Raw genomic sequence first — 18,945 nt, forward strand, 5'->3', positions numbered from 1 at the left:
ACTCTTACACATTACCAAGTTCCTGCTTCCAGCTGAAATAAAGGTGTGGGTCCCCTCTGTGTGCTGACCCTGAGGAAATACGTCCCAGAAGACTCCACCTCAGTGATGCTGGTCTCTTGATACTTACAGCTGATTTTTCAGCCCCAGCTAACCAGCATCAATTGTTCCAGTAAAGCAAAGATTTTGCTTCAGGTTCTGGTCTCTTCTTAATCACAGCTGATTCTTCAGCCCCAGATGACCAGAACCCACAGATTCTCAATCTAAAATCTCACATGAACAGCTCTGATAGTCTCTGCTTCCCTTTGAAGCTTCACAAGCCAGGCCTTCATTGTCTACAACTCTTTCAGTGTAACTGTTCCAAGCTCCACTTCAACAAACTCTGAGTACACAATGGCTTTTCCAGCCCAAAGTTCCAAACACTTCCACAGTCCTCCCAAAAATACAAAGGTCAGGTCTGTCACAGCAATATCCCACTCTCTGGTACCAATTTCTGTCATGGTTTCATTCTTCATTGCCGTGACAAAACACTCTGACCAGTACCAACTTGGGGAGGAAAGGGTTTATTCAGCTTATGTCTCCCAGGTTGTAGTTTATCAGGGAGCCCAAGGTAGGAACTCAGGGCAGGAACCTGGAAGCAGGAGCTGGAGCACAGGCCATGGAGGAACTCTGCTTACTGGCTTGCTCCCTGGTCCCTGCTCAGCCTTCTTTCTTATGCAGTATAGGCCCACCTGCCCAGGGGTGGCATCACCCACAGTGGGCTGGGCCCTCCCACATCACTCATCAAGAAATGCCCCTCAGACATGGCCACAGGCCAGTCCAATAGAGGCAATTCCCCGATTGAGGCTCCCTCAACCCAGGTGTGTCAAGTTGACACTAAAGCTATCCAGCACAATGAGCATAAGGACAAGTCATTAGGAGTTAATTTAATTTTATGTTCATTTAGCAGAAAAATCACAGTAGGTTCTTCCCTATGGCCTGTGACATATGACAGGTTTCTAGGCCTTTGCTAGTTATGGGCTCCATCTTGTAAAAGCAGCCTTAAATCCAACAAGAAAGTGGTCAGTTACTCCCATAATATTCATTCCAGTGTTGCACCAGAGGGTATATCTTTCCGGGCCAGTTGTTATTTTAGTTTATATGATTCACAGCTAGGCAAGGTTGATGATTACTTTTCTCTTCCAGTGGCATGCATAGCACCTTCCAGCATAATGAAAGTGAGCCAGCACAGATGAAGCTTTGAGGTCAGTACCAGCTTGATTCCTCCATGTTTGTTCTACAACTCATGCACATATTTTCTTCAGCAATAGGGTCTTACTGTCATGATCTGGTAGGTATCCAAGACCAAGAACAATGGCCAGTGTTATTTGAGGGTTCATGGGACACTTGGTCAACAAAGCTTCAAAATAAGTTGCCCATTCCTGGCAAAGGGCATTTGCTTTCTAGCCTTAACATTAAAAGTCTTTGAAAGGCTGGAGGGATAGCATAGCCTTTAAAGGATAAGGGTAACATTAAAGGTCTTTGAAAAAAAAGTTGAATGGGGGGCTGGACAGATGGCTCAGTGGTTAAGAACGCTGACTGTTCTTGCAAAGGACCAGGGTTTGATTCCCAAAACCCACATAACAGCTAACAGCCTTCTGTAACTCCAGTTCCTTTTGACTTCTACCGACACTGCATGATATGGGTACACTTACACACATGCAGGCAATATATTCAGACACATAAACTAAGAATAATAAATAAAAATATTTTTTAAAAAATTGTACAGAAACCTTAAAGTACATAATATGCAATATATAAAAAGGTTAAATGTAATTACCCTCTATCGGGGGATAATGCCCCTACTGGACTCTTGGCCATGCAGTTAATGTTTTTACTGAAACACTATATTAGCAATGATTATAATGTAATAAAACAGTAGTAAAAAGTTGTGCAGAATTTTTCTCTTAAAGAAACCAATCAGTTCTCAGATTTTTAGTTTCATGAAAATTAAGAGTCATTTACTTAGATTCACAATTGCAACATATTGTACTTTTAAACAAATTCAAACTAAGACAACTTATAGTTTTGCATAAAGTTTTAAATACTTTTAATATATATATACACGTATATATGTGTGTATATATACATGTGTGTATCCATTAATATATTAATAGTGTATGATATAGATATGATGATGTATATGTACTCACTCAAACTGAGGCAAAATTAGACCATTACATAACCAAAATCTTTTAAAATCTACAAAAACATATGGAATGAGACTATTATTGAGGATATAGTTTGGTGCTTGTATTAATCATTCTAAAATCTTATTACAAATTATCAAATTGCCTTTGATAAAAAGAAAGAAAAATGCAAATATTCATTCAAATGATTTCTATTTTAATTAAGGTATTAAAATAATTGTTGAAACTCTAGACATCTATCCAAATTTTAAATTAATAAATTAGAGGTAAAAATTGAATGTGACAATAAATTGTATTTAAATACAGAGGATCATGAGCACGTATTTGGAAAATTTATCCTCAACTAACTGTAAAATCTAGAGGAAATGGATTAATATCTACACATATATGATCTGCAAAAATTAAACAAAAATGATATAAGTTAAACAGATCCATAGCGAGTAACCAGAGGAAGAACTAAACCAAGATGGATTCACTGATGAATTACTAAATTGTTAAAGAACCATCATAAATTTTCCTTAATCTTTCTCATAAAATAGAATGTGAGAGATCACTACTAATCTAAATCTGCAAAATTGGTATCACTATGATATTAAAACTGGACAAAGATATACAAAAGAAATGTTAGGCCAATACCCCTATTGAATATGAATGTAAAATTTATCACTAAGAAAACTGAATTTAGGAGCAGATTAAGGGATGGTTGCAGTGGCACATGCCTTTAATCCCAGCACTCATGAGGTAGAGGCAGTCATATCTCTGTGAGATCAAGACCAATTTGGTCTGTATAGCAAATACCAGGCCAGCTGGGGCAACGGAGAGGGCCTGTCTCAAAAGAAAAAGAGCAGACTAAGGGCATCATGCATGATGTCCAAAGAATGTATGTATGGTTCAACAGAATAAGATCAATATGTGCGAATATAACATAAATAAACTCAAAGACAGGAATCATGTCAGTAGACATGATTGCCTTTATTAAACTTCAACAAATTTGTGTGATAAAATCCCTGGAGAAACTAGAAATATAAAGAACATATTTCACCTGTTGTAGACTGTATGACAAAATTAGAGTCAGCAATGATACTAAATGTTGAAAATTAAAATTATTCACATAAAACATGACAAGAGTGCCCACACTGTCTACTCTTACTCGTTTTGAAATCTTAGATGGATCAATATAAGTGAAAGAAGTAAAATGGATACAAATGCAGTCCAATTATCCTTATTTGCACACAATCCTATACATAAAAATTTCTTAAAGATCCCTCCATAAAATTCTTAGATGTGACAAAGATATTCAGCACAGAAGCAAGATATAAAATCAACATACCAAAATCAGTAACTTTTAAATGTAATCATAAATCTAATCAAGGAGGTCAAAGATCTCTATGATGAAACTGTAAAACACCAAAAAAAAAAAAAAAAACAACAATGAAATTGAAGATGATGTTAAAGGATAGAGAGAATGTTCCATGATCCTTGATTGGAAACACTAATATTGTAAAAATATGTATGTTCATGAACGTGATCTAAAAGTTCAGTGTGATTTCAACAAAATGCCAATTACATTCTTCACAGACCTACAGTTCTACTCATATCACAGACCTCAAGAATAAAGTTAAGACTAATTGACATTCTGGAGTTCAGCTCTAATCCTTACGCCACGCTTAGTGATAGGCACTTCAAGAGTATGCCACCCATCTACTATACCTACACCCTTAAAGGACGAAACACCAGGAACATACGGGAAGCCCTATATATTTTTGCTTTATGGTAATGCAGTAAAAAAGTAACTTGACATTATGAAGTAGAAAATACCATGTAATTAGAGTTTACACATTCTTGTTACTTTGTATCATATAGAACATTCTATGATGTTGCCCAAGCAAGCTTCACATACCAGTCTCAAAGCATTATGAAATCTGCCCAACTGTTAGTTATATAATGATATTTTATCAAATCAATGCAACCTTTTCGGGAAGGAAATGCTCTAAGATATGGAGAAGCTTGAATATTTAGAGCAATTTCTCAAATTTCATGATACAAAAATGTCATTTCTTTGATTTTTAAATTTTTATTGAAGAGTTATATGCATATTTGTTTATGTGTGAATATATATGTGTATATGTGGGTGTGCCTGCACATGTGTGTGTATGTGTGTGCATGCACATGGAAGACAGAGTTCAATATTGTGTCTCTTCTTCAATTGCTCTCCATCTTAATTTTTGAAATAGTGTCTTTCACTGAATCTGAAGCTCACTCATTTGGTCTGGGTCTGAGTGGTTGGCCAGGAATCCCCAAGCATCCTCTTTTCTTTGCCTCCCCAGCACTGGGATAACAGCTGTTTCCCACAATGCCATGCTTTCTTACATTGGAGTTGGGGATTTGAACTCAAGTCCTCATGCTTGCATGGTAAGTACTTTACCATCTCCCCTATCTCTCTTTGACTTTTTATTTTAAATTCTGAAAACATTGAAACTAACCAAAATGATACTATAACTTCTTAGAATGCATAAAAACACAGTTTTTGACTTCTTAGAATGCATAAGAAACACAGTTTTTGAAATGTAGACAATTAACTAACACCTAAACAACCCACTATACATTTCCAAAAGCAATGGCCATTTAACAAAATGTAAGGTAACAATATCAATGAACCTTCACACTGAGCACGTAATCAGCAACAAGCTACTCAAACTAGAAACACAAATCTGTTTTCATAATTTTGATGTGCATTTTTAAGTTTGCTTCATGAATCTTTCATATTTGAGACTTATTTTAAGTATGGGATTTCCAACATTATAATTACATTTTCAAGGCTTGGGATATAGCTCAGGAGTATAGGACTTGCCTAGCATTCACAAGGCCCTGAGTTTCATCTGAACCACACACAGATACATACATTTTGTGTGTGTGTGTGTGTGTGTGTGTGCATAATCTTTTAAATTACCTTCTGCATGCTTCAATGTCTAAACTTCCAGCAAGCAGTGCCTCCCCACCAGCAACTCTGTTGCTATAAAGTGAAAGCAGTATGTAATCAAATTTCCTACCTATCCACAATTTTAACTTCCTGACATTATAACCAAAAGAAGTCAAGCAGCCAAAAGTTATAGTAAGAGGGAAACTGCAAATATATAAGATTATTTAACTATAACTGTCTGCATTTTTCAACCTATAAGTACTCTTTAGACTAGCAATAAATTGTGTATTACTTAACATACAGTGCTACACAGGCTTAGATTTGACAGGATCACACTAAAATCCAAACCCTTCTACTTCATAATTTAATTGGTTATTGAGTAGTTTCCCTAAGGGGGAAAAATCATTTTGTATTTAAGAAACTTGTAGGTACAGGGCTGGAGAGATGGCTCAGGCTTATTAACAACTCAAAAATAAGATATTTCTATATAATAAAATGATTTTTCAAAGGCTGGGAATGTAATTCAGCAGGAGAGCACTTGCCTAGCATGTGTGAGACCCTGGATTCAATGTTCAGTATTGTGCAGGAAACAGACAAATCCCTGATAGAAGGGAACAATCTAGGCCACTTCAAATTGACTCAGTTATGCACAAACACAGGGACATGAAAATGAACTGAACTCACAGGGAAAGGAGACAAAGCTAACAGAAGTTCATGTCTGTAAGAATATGTTAATGTTCAAATACCAATATCCTGTCTGGATTTTCTGTGTGATATATTTCCTGTTACAGGCTCTGATGAGCAGTATGTGCTCTCCAAGCACATAACCTGACTCTTTACTGTGAAAACTGCAGTTCTCAGTTCCTATCAGTGTCTTGCTTTTCCATACATATTTGTATACACTTTATTTATATTATAAGATACTTCTTATATTCCTAGTGGTTCATTTCAGTCAATGTAGTACATTAAAAAATCTTGATATTTACACGAATCATTTTAGTGCTACAGCAAAATGAATTTCATTTGCTATCTGAAGCATAAGAGGGCACCTACCTTGTACTTGTTATCTCACACCCACAGGAAAATGTTTGGCTGAAACACAACCAGAATGAGGCTACAGTTAGGAGCACAGAAATATTAGGAAATAGTGAATGAATAAATAAAGTAAATTTTTTATTTTTGTATTTTTATTGAGCTTTTGTAAATTTACACAGTAGTTATTAATCAAATTTAGACCCTCTCCCCCATCCATGTCTCTCCCGTCTCCCCACTGGACCTCATGTATTCTGCTATACATAGTAAGTCTTATTCATTCAGGCATTTGTACTCAAATCTCCTCCAGTGTAAATTCGTCCACTGAAGTCTAGTCAGCCCATCTAGAGATAATATATAAGTCATACTCTCCCTCATCCATCAGCAATCATTGGTGCAGTAGTGGCACTGTTAACTGAGGCAGCAGGAATCAACATTATCTAATTGAACTAAAAGCCATCTCAATGGGAGGGAACACCTGGGTGGCACTGTAAACACAGCTAAATACACATAAATGGCTGGAAAGGACATAGGTCCTAGAGAAAAAACCCCACATCTTTCACATCTCTAGGCAAATGAAATTCCTTACTATATGCTAAATATCGATCCTTATATTTATAGACAAGCATACCGTGTAGCACTAATCAAAGAAGCTTCTTTTTGCAACTGATGGAGGCTACTGCAGAGTTGCACATCTGTTCTGATACAGAGAACATATGTCTGGCTTCTTTATACAACAGAGTGCGATGCACACAGAAGACCAAAATTAGCCAAGTTTTAAAGAATAAGCCACTGTAGACTCTAGGACAGGACATGGAACCTCATCCACCTATACCTCAGAAAACATTGCAGAAGAGGGGGCTGAAAGGGCCCAAATGGGTGAAGAGAAACAGGTGGCCTGCTGGCACTAGACTGAGAATAAGGTATTTTTCACCAATGGCCATTCTTAATTTTACCTTTGGAAACTTGGAGGAAATTGTCACTTTTGAGTTTCAAATGTTCTGGTGAATGTAGCTGTTTTTTTAGCTTCTTCATTATCACCTTGAATTGTTGAAATAAGTGACTCTAAAGAATCAAACCTATTTTCTTTTCTGAGGTAGTCAACAATGACTGCGTTTGAGAATTTCTGTATAGAAATCCTCTTTGAGGGTGTGCATGAAGTGAGTTTCCAAGGATTTTTTTCACATTCTTGTAGCATGGGTTCCATCCTATGCTCATCGTCATCTTATGGACATCTCCACTTACACTGGCCCCAAAATAATAAATATCAGTAGATGCATCAGCTGGAAGACTATCTTTCACTTGTTATGGAAAATTGGATGTAGGGATGCCCAGCTGCTTGGAGCTGCTGCAGAAGCCCTATAACAACTATCCAGGCCAGAAGGGCAGGTTCCTCATAAAGCAGTCTTTAGGAGACTCAGTCTTCTGCCTGCTCTTCACCTAAGGTGGAGACAGACCCTGGCAGATCTGGCCAGCCATTCCCCCATCTACACCCCCTCCCACCTCCACCTTTGCATGCTCCCAACTCCCCTCACACACTCCCTGTCCCCCAACCCCTGCCACCAAAGCACTTGGAGGGCTGTGCAGACCATAGGCCTTAGAGAATCACAGACACAATCTCTTTCTGGCTGTTTGAAAAGTGACATTATCATGAGTATGCTGATAATGGAAACAAAGTCTAAAAACATTCATTAGCCATCTGAAAGAGTCAGAGCCTGCATGTTTGCACTGAATGCAGATAACATACCATCAGTAATCTTTTAACAGCAGATTGAGCACATATTCCATGTAGCATACCTGAGATAGATTTATGGATCTGATAGTCATTTTTCTGTTTCTGTGATAGAAGCACTGACCAAAGTAACTTATAGAAGAAAGAGTTTACTTGATCTCACAGTTACAAAGGGGCAAGAGTCCATCATGGCAGGGAGGCATGGTGGCAAAGGTGGCCTTAGGAGGAGCAGAGGCTAAGCTCTATGTTTTCAATCAGGCACAGGAAGCAAAGAGCAACTGGAGATCTAGGAAGGCTTAACAACTCTCTAAACCCACACCCAGTGACATGCTTCTTCCAGTATAGCCACACCTTCTAACACCTCCCAAAACAGCACTACCACTTGGAAAAAATGTCCAAATACTTGGAGCCTATGGGGGACATTTTCATCCAAGCCACCACATTCCACCTCCTGGCTCCCATAGGCTCATGACCATGTAAAATGCAAAATAAATTTAGTCCAACCTTAAAAGTCCCCATTGTCATTAACAGTCTCAATGCTATTCAAAAGTCCACAGTCCAAAATCTCTTTTGACTCAGGGAAATTGCCTAATTGAAGCCCCTGTAAAATAAAAAATAAATTACATACTCCCAACATACAGTGGAACTGAAATCCCATTTCCATTCCAAAAGGGAGCAATAGAGGCATGCTGACAATATACCAGATGAAAACAATACTGAAAACCAGCAGGGCAAATGTCAAATCCAGTATCTCCAGGTTTGACTTCTGGGACTTTACTTCCAAAAGGATTAGATGGCTCAGCCTCTCCAGATTTGCTGCATGTAACAAACATCTCTTTCTTGGGCTGGTACCACTCCCTATATGCAGATCTTGGCAGATACCTCCCAGCTCTGGCATTATAAATGTCATCTTGGGGGGGTCTCAGTTGCTAACCAGGATTCACCTTCACTGCTTCATGCAATGGCCTATCAGGGCTTTCCTTATGCAGGGAAACCCTGCTGCATGTTACCTGGCCTCAGTGGCTCTCTGAAACCTCAGAGGAAGAACTGATGACCCTTCACTCCTGCATCTTTCATGCCTCTAAAACCAGAACCAGGTGAATGGCACTGCCAAATTTGTCTGCAAGTTTTGGATAGACTCTGGCTTGCTTCATCCATTTTAGGAGCTTTTCTCTTCAGTGGCCCCTGAAGCATTTTCCTTTCACAAATTGGAGGATTAGCTGGGTGTGGTCTTGCCCTGGAGGTACTCTCTCCATTGTTTAAGTTCAAATGTCTAGGCCCCTCCTTAATCTTTTTAATCTCCTTATCAAAGGGATCCACTCTAGCACATGCCAGGGCTCCAACATTTATCTTCCTAGTGCTTTTTCCCAATCCAAACTGTACATTTTATATTTCCTTCTGCCCCATTTGCTCTTTTTCTCTGTAGATCTGAATAATATTCACCATTAATAACCATACCACCATTTCTACTTTAGGCGTCTTGAAATTTCTTCTGCCAGAGAAATTAGTCCATTGCTTTTCAATTTAGCCTCAGACAAGCTTTTTGATCAAGGGCAGACTCCAGCCAGACTCTGCTAAAATATCCAAAGGGCTGCTTAAGTCCTTATTTCCCTCTGGAACTACATTGTTCTCAGCACTACTTTCTTCAAGGAGCTTACTAGAATGGTCTGTTAAACTCTGCTGACAGCAAACAACCATTTTTCTAGCCCAAACTTCCAAAGTCTTCCACATTCCTCCAAGACCCGACATGGTCACATTCTTCACAGACAACAGCCCACTCTCAGGTACAAACTACTTTATTAGTCTCTTTTCTGTTGCTGTGATAGAAACCAAACCAACTTATAGAAGGAAGAGTTTGTTTGGTCTTATTGTTCCAAAGTGGCAAGAGTCCACCATGGTGGAGAATCATGGTGGAAAAGGTAGCTGGAGGAAGAGCAGAAGCTTGGCTCTACATCTTCAAGAGGCACAGCAAGCAAAGAGAACAACTGGAGATCTAGCAAGACTTAAGAAGTCTCTAAGCACACCCCCAGTGACATGCTTCCTCCAGTATATCCACAGCTTCTAAGACCTCCCAAAACAGTGCCACTATTTGGGACAAAATGCCCAAGTACTTGGAGCCTATGAGGGACATTTTCATCAAAACCACCACAACTTCCCTGTGTGTCCTAAAGATTTGACATTTGACCGCAGTGTGGCTACTCTGGATACTATTTCTGTGATATAGCTTTGTGTTCTTAAGGACTGCGTCTATCTTAATGTCTATATATTTCACAAGACTGAGGGATTTGGGGCTGGAGGGATGATTCAGTATTTTAGAGTACTAGTTCCTCCTGCAGAGGACCTGAGTTTTGTTCCCAGTACCCACATGACGGCTGACAAACTTCTTTAAATCCAGTTCCAGGGAATCCAACACAATCTTCTGACCTCCACTGGCATTGCATGCATGTGGTGTACTCTATACATGCTGGCAGAAAACTTATACACATAAAATAAAAATAAGAAATTGAACACTGTACACTAAATAAAGTATAAAATAAAACTGAGGGATTTTCCAATAATTATTTCATGGAATCTGTTTCCTATATTTTCCCTAGCAATTTGCCCCAGGAATTCAAAGAAATTAAAATATTTATTTATTTAATAGCATGTCAAAAGTGGTGAAGGCTGTCTCTACCAATCACCATCATCACTGAATTTGACCTGACTGGAATATTTCAAAAGAACTGCCTTCAAGTTAAGAGTTTTTCTTGCTCAAGTTTAATTTTTATGTTGGCAATAATTTTTTTATTTCCAAGATCTCTGTTTAGTTTTTTTTTTTCAGGTATCTATCTGTTGTCTTAAAAACAAAATTCTTCATGAATTTGTTTGTTAATAGAACTTTCTATATTCTCTTTTTAAATTTTTTTTATTTATTATTTTTATTTTATGTGTATGCATGTATTGTCTGCTTGTAGGTAAGTTCACCCATATCATGCAATGCCCATGTAGGTCAGAAGAGGCTGTCAGATCCCCTGGGACTGGAGTTACAGATTGTTGTTAGGTGCCATGTGGGTACTGGGATTTGAACCCAGGTCTTCTGCAAGAACAAAAAGTGTTCTTAACCATTGAACCATCTCTCTATCACCTCTATATTCTCTTATTTGATTAATGATCCTTATCATTTTTGCTTGAATTATGCAATAAGGATTTTCTTCATATCCTTTTTGGAAGCTTCTGTTGCTAAGGAGTTATTGTGTTCCTTTAGAAATGTCATGCTAACTTATTTTTCTGTATGTGTCCCTGCACTCATATTCATGAATATAGTGAAACAGTTCTCTCTTTTTATTATTATAGTTGTTACTGGGGTTTTGTTATTTATTTTTTGAGCCGGAGTGTTACTATAGGTAGACCACTCTAGTCTTAAAACTCTCATTGATCTGTCCTTAACCTACTAAGAGCTCAGATGATAGAAATATGCCACTCCTCCAAGATCTATGGCAGTTTGAATATTTCTCACAGTAGCAGATTTTTGCTGAACATGTGTCTTTGGCTGTCAATTTGGTACTATATAACTGATTATGGTTCTGTTTTGATGGTATCATTTAAGCTTTCTGTAGCTTTTACTCTAATCAGCATCATGAAGACAGAGGCATAGAGCATTCACGTTCAGTCACAGTGCTGATTTTTCCTTCTCCTTGCAGCCTGTGACCCTGTGAAAGTGAAAGTGGGAGTCACTTCTTGACGTTGCCATAGGAGTGTGTATGTCCCAGTGAAGGTATGTGTTGCCCCCACTGACTGAAGAAAGGGAAAAATGTGGAAGGATGGCAAGAGTCCTAGTTAGCAAGATTTCAGGTGTAGAAACCTTTCTTGTTCTGATCTACCTGTCCCTGCAATGTGGTGCATTACAGAGAGTAGGGTGATGGGGCCGCAGTTCTGTTTCAGGTTATAATGTTATAGTCTTTTTTTTTTTTTTTCTTGGCGTGGAATATCCTTGTAATTTCAGAAGTTGGGATATATTGGAGTTTCTGTCCCCCGTGGGAGTAGGTGTAAATTCTAATAGTGGCAGTTTTCCCAAGAGTATTCCACATGGCCATCACAAATACCCTATTTATATTAGGGGAGACATTATGAGTTAGTTTGAATGAGAATGTCCCCTTTAGGTTCCAAGTATTTGAACATTATGTCCTCAATTGGTGGTACTGTTTTAGGAGACTCTGGGAGGTATGGCCATGCTGAAGGAAGTATGTCACAGGGCTTTGACAGTTCTTAAACTATGCCAGATTTCCAGTCGCTCTCTGCATCCTGTGTCTGACTGAATATGTACCGGAGTGCTGTTCCTGTTCTGGCCACCTCATGATGCCTTCTCACCATATGAGTTCCCTTGCTCATGGTGTTTTATTATGTATTAGCAACAGAAAAGTAGCTAAAAATACATACTCTAAGGACACCCCTTCCACTGCCCTCACTGGATTTCAAACCTTTTGTGACTTGTGAATCCTGTTTTTATATAAGAATGCTGGTTTCCAATGTCTATGAAAATGCAGTATTTGGGGGATTTCCTACTTATCCATTATCCTGCCAAATGAATACACCTCCAACCATGGGTCCATAGTTTGCCTTCCCAGCATACTTTGCAATTCTCTGTAGGAACTCACTGCAGGTCTTCATATTCTATGGGGATCCTACTCTCCCACCCTGCTGTTGACTTCCAGTATTTAGTCTCATTCATTCACTTCAAAATCTTTTTCTCTCTTCTGTGGCCAAGGAGGTGAATGGTTGCTCCCTCTGTGCCTCCTGCTCATTCTACTTTGAAAACTATAGTGAGTTCTACATCTCACCCTTATAAACCTACTGTCTCAAATTTTGACAGCTGTAACTCTCAATGTTCAAAAAATGTGACAGAAGCTTAGAAAAGAAACAACATTGATATATTTTTAACATGATAAATAACCATTTTACAGGTGAGAAAACTAAGGTAGAACAGTTCTAAGGTAGAACAGTAAAGTGATTTGCTCAAAGCCACATAGCTTCCAAGATGACTACATTTAAAATAAGGATTCTCAGGGCAGATTCTGTAATAACAGTGCTATGCTATACGAGCTGGAATTGTTGTAAATCTTCTTGAAGCATCAATTTTGTTTGAAGATTTGAGGGAAACATTACTTTTATATTAAAACAAGCAAAGGTATATTATGGAGAAAATGCAGAAAGTACGTGAATTTTTAATATGAGAAAAGAGACTTCAAAGAATGTTTGTTCTTATATCTGACTTGCTTTAGGCTAAGTCACTTGATCTCAAGGCAGTATGCATTCACTGTCCTTGGCTTATTGGAAGCATTTCAGTGAAAAACATGAAAATTGCTAGATTACATAAAGTTTCTCCTTACATTTTGCTAAGCTTATTAATATTTATTACTCTCTTTTAAACCTCCGTGTAGACCAATACTTCACAACTTACAAAAAATGGAAAGCCTTTGAATGAACACAGACATAAGGAGCAACGTTTGCAATGGAAGACTTTGGATTATCTACTGTGATGTGATTTCACTTTCTCTACTCCAGTATCTGTGATTTCAGAGGCTTCACTGGGCTTAAAGGGAGTCACTACTGTTGGGCGACAATTACTGGGGAGACATGAACAAACATCTACTCATTCCAAGATAGGAGATAGATGAAAGCCCAAAATAACAGTACCATTCAAGTCTAACTTGGGGAACCAATGAGTTTATTGAGGTTACTTAGAGGAGTATGGGTGAGAGGTTACTTACAGGAACGGTAATGATTGAAAGGAGGATATATCACCAAAAGCATATCATGGCATGGGTCATGGCTTCCAAAAATGGAATTCTGATGGTCGCTCCATGACTTGTGGGGAGCTCAACAGGCTGCAGAGCATCTCTTCCCAGCATCTCAGCTCCTCTGAGCCTCTTCTCTTCTATGGGAAGTTCAGTTTACCTCAGTTGTTTTCAGGAAGTTTGGTTGCTTTCTACCTCTTCCATAAAGCTCAGTTGGTCTGCACCTGTTAAAGGAATCTTGCCTGGTTTGAGATATTTCTAGGCAGCACAGTTGGCATCCACATCTCCTCAGCAGTCCTTACTGTTCACATAGCCTTGGGGAAGGAGAGACCTTGTATATTCAAACAGTTTCAGGGACTTCTGAGACGCGTGAGTGTCTTGACTCCTGAAACTTAAGTTGGCTCCATTTAGAACTTCCTGTATTAATAAGCTTTTCTGTAGGATGGATTGTATCAGCTCCCTTTGGAACATCCTGTGTCTCAATATGCTTCCTTCTGACACAGAATGTTTTATCTGAGGAATTCTCTAAACAACAGCTACAATGAAGAAAATGGCAGAAATCCTGATCTGATTGATGTGCAGCGAGTTCTATGCCATCAAGTGTAAATTTGGTACATGACATAAAAGTTGCTGTCAAAGATTTGGCTTGCAGACTCTAGATGTCATAAAATAACGTTTGCCCAGTTAAATAGCAAATATTTTGAGTATTGGAAAATCACTTGGCTGAGAAAAAAACAACTTATTTAAAAAAAAAAACAGAAATAATTCATTACATCCTATATTTCTTTTCATCAGATATTTCTGAGATTTTCTTGTATCAGTAGGAGGCTTGGTTGCTCTAAGGAAAAAGACACACTATTTATTTATTTTTCACTCTTGAGAATTTTGTACATGGACACAACAGAATAAGATGACCTACATCTCGATCCCCCCCCCAAAAAATTTACACTGTAAACCTTCAAAACCTCTCCTTCCTGTTATCTTTTTTGTTTGATAACTAAGTCCAATTAGTGCTGTGTGTATGGATATGTGTGGGGCAATCCCTCTCAGAGAATAGACACTTGATTTATAGTAGTTGGTATGAACTGTATAAGAGATCATCAAAATATAATTTATGAATCATCAGTGACATACCGTTTCTATGCAAATACACATACACACAAACCTGAAGAGAGGGAAAGGGAAAGAAGGAGGGAATGGTGTGAAGAAAGACAAAGAAGGAGAGGAAGAAGAAGGCTAAGGAGGAGGAAGATGAAGAGGACGAGGAGGAAAGAGAGGAGAGAGCTCAAGAGAACTGTCCCTAAATATTCATGAGAAATTGTTTTCCAGATGTTACATATTACTATTTATATTGTTTTGACATTCTAAGGTATATATATTTAAAAAATCAATTGTAAAATGCCTGTTGTATGAATTCATTGATAAGTGAATCAATTGCCTTATGTAAACCTAAGTCCAGTTCACACAAGTGAGCCATTTTACATGATTAACAGGTTTCAGCATTATCCTCACCATACATTTCTGGCAGTTGTTACAGTGATAATTTAAGAAATCCATACCAACACCAAAAACTTATGACATACCAAAAACTTATAATACAACATTATTAATCATAGACTTCAAATATTGGTCATGGATATATCATCTGGTTTTTATATTGATTATGAAATTAAGCTGTTTGAAAACTACTAAGTTCACAGACATTATAACTCACAAACCAGGCTTAGAATCATGATAGTTTGATTCCAGGATCTTTATTATTGCCAATCAAATTTTTTCTATTTTTAAGGATAGAGGAAGTATTTTCTTAGTCTTCCTGAAAGGTATGTTCATCATCAAATGCTCTCATTAATCATGAGTTAAAATAATCATTTAGATTATAGATATACATGTCATGTAGCATACTTTTTGCCTCTTGAAGTGTAAGTGAATTTGTCCTTAAAATTTCTTTTGTATTCACTACAGTGAAGAAGAAAATCACCCTGTTACTTCATAGCTGGTTGTTGCCTCATTGGATTACAGCTGAAGGATCAACTACTTATGCTTTCTAGAGTTGTATGGTGTAGCATGAAGGCAATATTTTCAATAATAATCTGACAAAGTTTACAGTAATATTCTGCAATTTTAAGTCAAATCCTGCCTGAAAAATACATTTCTAGGATACATCTCTAATATTGTGGCCCATATTTGGGCAAGTCATTTTAATAGTTATTCTAACGGTGGTAATATGGGTTGGAGAGATGGTTCACCAGTTAAGAGCACTGGCTGCTCCTCAAGGGTACCCAGTTTTGATTCCCAGCACCTACATGATGGTTAACAACTATCCCCCAACACCCTCTTCTGACCTCTACAGGCATTGCAAACATGCTGTGCACTTACATACTTGCAGGCAAAACACAGATACACATAGAATAAAAATAATTTTTAAAATATTTTTGAACAAATTATTTATTTCAAAAATATCTACGTATGATGATCCATATTCCCCCTTTGAACCACTATTTAGGATTAGTTCATCTGCGCACCTCTCCATCCCAAATTTTTACCTAACAGATGGTGCCGAAACCGGCTCTTACTTCAAGGGACCTCGCACATAAAACTTTCGGACTCGCTTGTCGTTATTGGCCACTGCAAACACCACTGATTCGGCATTAAGGTACACTTCCACCCTCTCTCTCTCTCTCCCGGCTCCCATTCCTTTCAGCTCTCTCTCCCTTTCTCTCTCCCCTTTCCCGTTCACTACTCTCCACCAGTTTTCTTTTCATCTCCTTTCCAATCAAATTCGTTCACTCCTGGACCTCACTCATGGCCACTGGACAGCACTGGTTTCTGTGACCGTTGAACTGCCCGGCACAGTTACTGTGTCTTTCCATGCCCACCTGGGAGTCAGACCTGCCTCCATGTCACACTCAAATCCTTTTCCCTACCTCAGCTCCCTTCCTTCCTCACTCCTGCCATCTTTTGCCTTCCCCTAACATCTCTTCTCTCTCTCTCTCTCTCTCTCTCTCTCTCTCTCTCTCTCTCTCTCTCTCTCTCTCTCTCTCTCTCTCTCTCTCTCTCTCTCTCTCTCTCTCTCTCTCTCTCTCTCTCTCTCTCTCTCTCTCTCTCTCTCTCTCTCTCTCTCTCTCTCTCTCTCTCTCTCTCTCTCTCTCTCTCTCTCTCTCTCTCTCTCTCTCTCTCTCTCTCTCTCTCTCTCTCTCTCTCTCTCTCTCTCTCTCTCTCTCTCTCTCTCTCTCTCTCTCTCTCTCTCTCTCTCTCTCTCTCTCTCTCTCTCTCTCTCTCTCTCTCCTCTCCCTCTGTTCACTAGCTACTCTGAGCTTCATCTAGGCCTCTCCATTCTTCTCCACTCCCGGTCCATCTGGGCCTCTGGGCCCACTCTCTTACTTGGTCATGCACCACATTGCAGAACCTCTCCTAACCCATTTTTACTCACTTGAAATCACACCTGTGTGTGGGAGGTTCCACCCTGCCTTTGACTACAGGACTCTGTGGTCACTGGCGGGGACATGCACAACTCGTATTTCCCCCTGCCCCCAGTCATTACAGGGCACTGCCCTGGGGTTCGGGAATTTAACTCGAAACAGCAATAGAAAAAAAGGACGCTTTTCTTGTGTTGCCTGATTCTTCTCATTCCCGTTTTTACGTGACCTAAGCCAAACCTTTCTCTTCCTGCTCTCTCTCTCTCTCTCTCTCTCTCTCTCTCTCTCTCTCTGACTCCACCTCTGTCCCCTCAGGGCAAAAAGATTCTCTTTGTTCCCCTACCCACCAGCTGAGGTCTTTAACTCTCCTTTCGCTTTCCACCTAATCCGTTGCTATGGGAACCAAACACTCAAAACCTCAGGGTCAGATGCCTTTGGCCTGCTTACTTAAATCCTTAAAAAAGCTAGGATTGTCTCATACTATCAGATCAAAACGTCTGAAATTCTTGTGTACCACTTCTTGGCCTCAGTACAAACTAGATAATAACTCTGTTTGGCCAAACACTGGAACCTTAGACCTCAATATTTTAAAAGATTTGGAAAACTTCTGCCAGTTCCCTACCCCTCTGACTCTGCTTTTGATCCTTCCATAGCCGATAACCTGCCCCCTATCAGAACCCAGACCCAAGACCCCCCTGCTCCCAAGCCTGAGGCACAACCAAGTCCTCCCCCTGCCCTCCTATCACTATACCCTCCCTTGCCTTCCAGTCCAGGGGCCAGCCCAACTCCCCTCCCTTCTCCACCTCAAACTCCCTCTCCGCTATCTTCCCCCTCCCTTCCTCAGCATTCTGAGTCTGACACTCTCTTAATTCCCCTTTATTCAAACAAATCCAAAATCTTAAACACCTCATTACCAAATACTCCCTAGTCTCCCCAAGTCTGACTTCTACCTCAAATACCCCATTTACCCCTCCTGTATCTGCTTCTACTTCAATTCCAGACCCTGCCTCAGACACCCCTGCCCCTACATCCTCTCATAGACAGGACAACCTTCCATCTCTCCCACTTCAGCTTCCTCCCAGGACTCCCATTCTCCTTCTCTTCTGCCTCCTCCCAACCCCTCTCCCATGTCAAGCCATACCCGTTCCTACACCCAGTCTCAGCCCCCTCCCCATGGCATTTTTCCCCTCAGGGAGGTGGCAGGCATGGACGGGATTGTCAAAGTCCATGTGCCTTCCTCTCTTAGAGATCTTATTCAACTAGAGCGTAAAATCGGTTCTTTTTCCACTAATCCTACTCACCTCATACAAGAGTTTAAATATATTACTTGCAGCTATTATATAACCTGGCATGATCTCTTTATGATTCTCCAGTCTACCCTCACCCCTGATGAGAGACATAGGGTCTGGACAGCAGCACAGGAATATGTTAATGAGCTTCATTCTACTAACCAAGCTCACCCTATTGGCAGTAAGGCAGTTCCCCTCCAGGACCCTGGGTGGGATTACCAACCCCCATTGGGAGGTCAGGCAAGACCTTCTCCAGGTAGAGCAGCCAGGGACCACATGATCACTTGCCTCCTGACAGGTCTTCAGAGAGCTTCGTCCCCCAAGGTAGTTAACTTTGAAAAGCTTAGATTGATTACTCAGAGCTCTGCTGAAACCCCAGCTCAGCTTATGGACAGACTCACTGATGCTCTGGTACAGTATACCAAGTATGACCCAGAGTCTGCAGAGGGACAGCTTATGCTTCACCACCACTTTATCTTACAATCAGCTCCAGATATTAGAAGGAAACTTGGGCACTTAGGCAAGGGTCCTGAAACCCCCACGAGAGAGCTGTTGGACACGGCATTTAAAGTATTTTATAACCGAGAGGAACA

At 39.6% G+C, this 18,945-nt stretch overlaps 1 pseudogene; it reads right to left on the bottom strand.

Annotated features, from left to right (window-relative positions):
- Window positions 1-7,068: 7,068 nt before the first annotated feature.
- LOC103746384 lies at window positions 7,069-7,545 on the bottom strand (annotated as a pseudogene).
- Between the last annotated feature and the right edge of the window lie 11,400 nt (window positions 7,546-18,945).

Source organism: Nannospalax galili, unplaced genomic scaffold (assembly GCF_000622305.1).
Source record: "Nannospalax galili isolate Female #2095 unplaced genomic scaffold, S.galili_v1.0 scaffold203, whole genome shotgun sequence".
Taxonomy (NCBI): Eukaryota; Metazoa; Chordata; class Mammalia; order Rodentia; family Spalacidae; genus Nannospalax; species Nannospalax galili.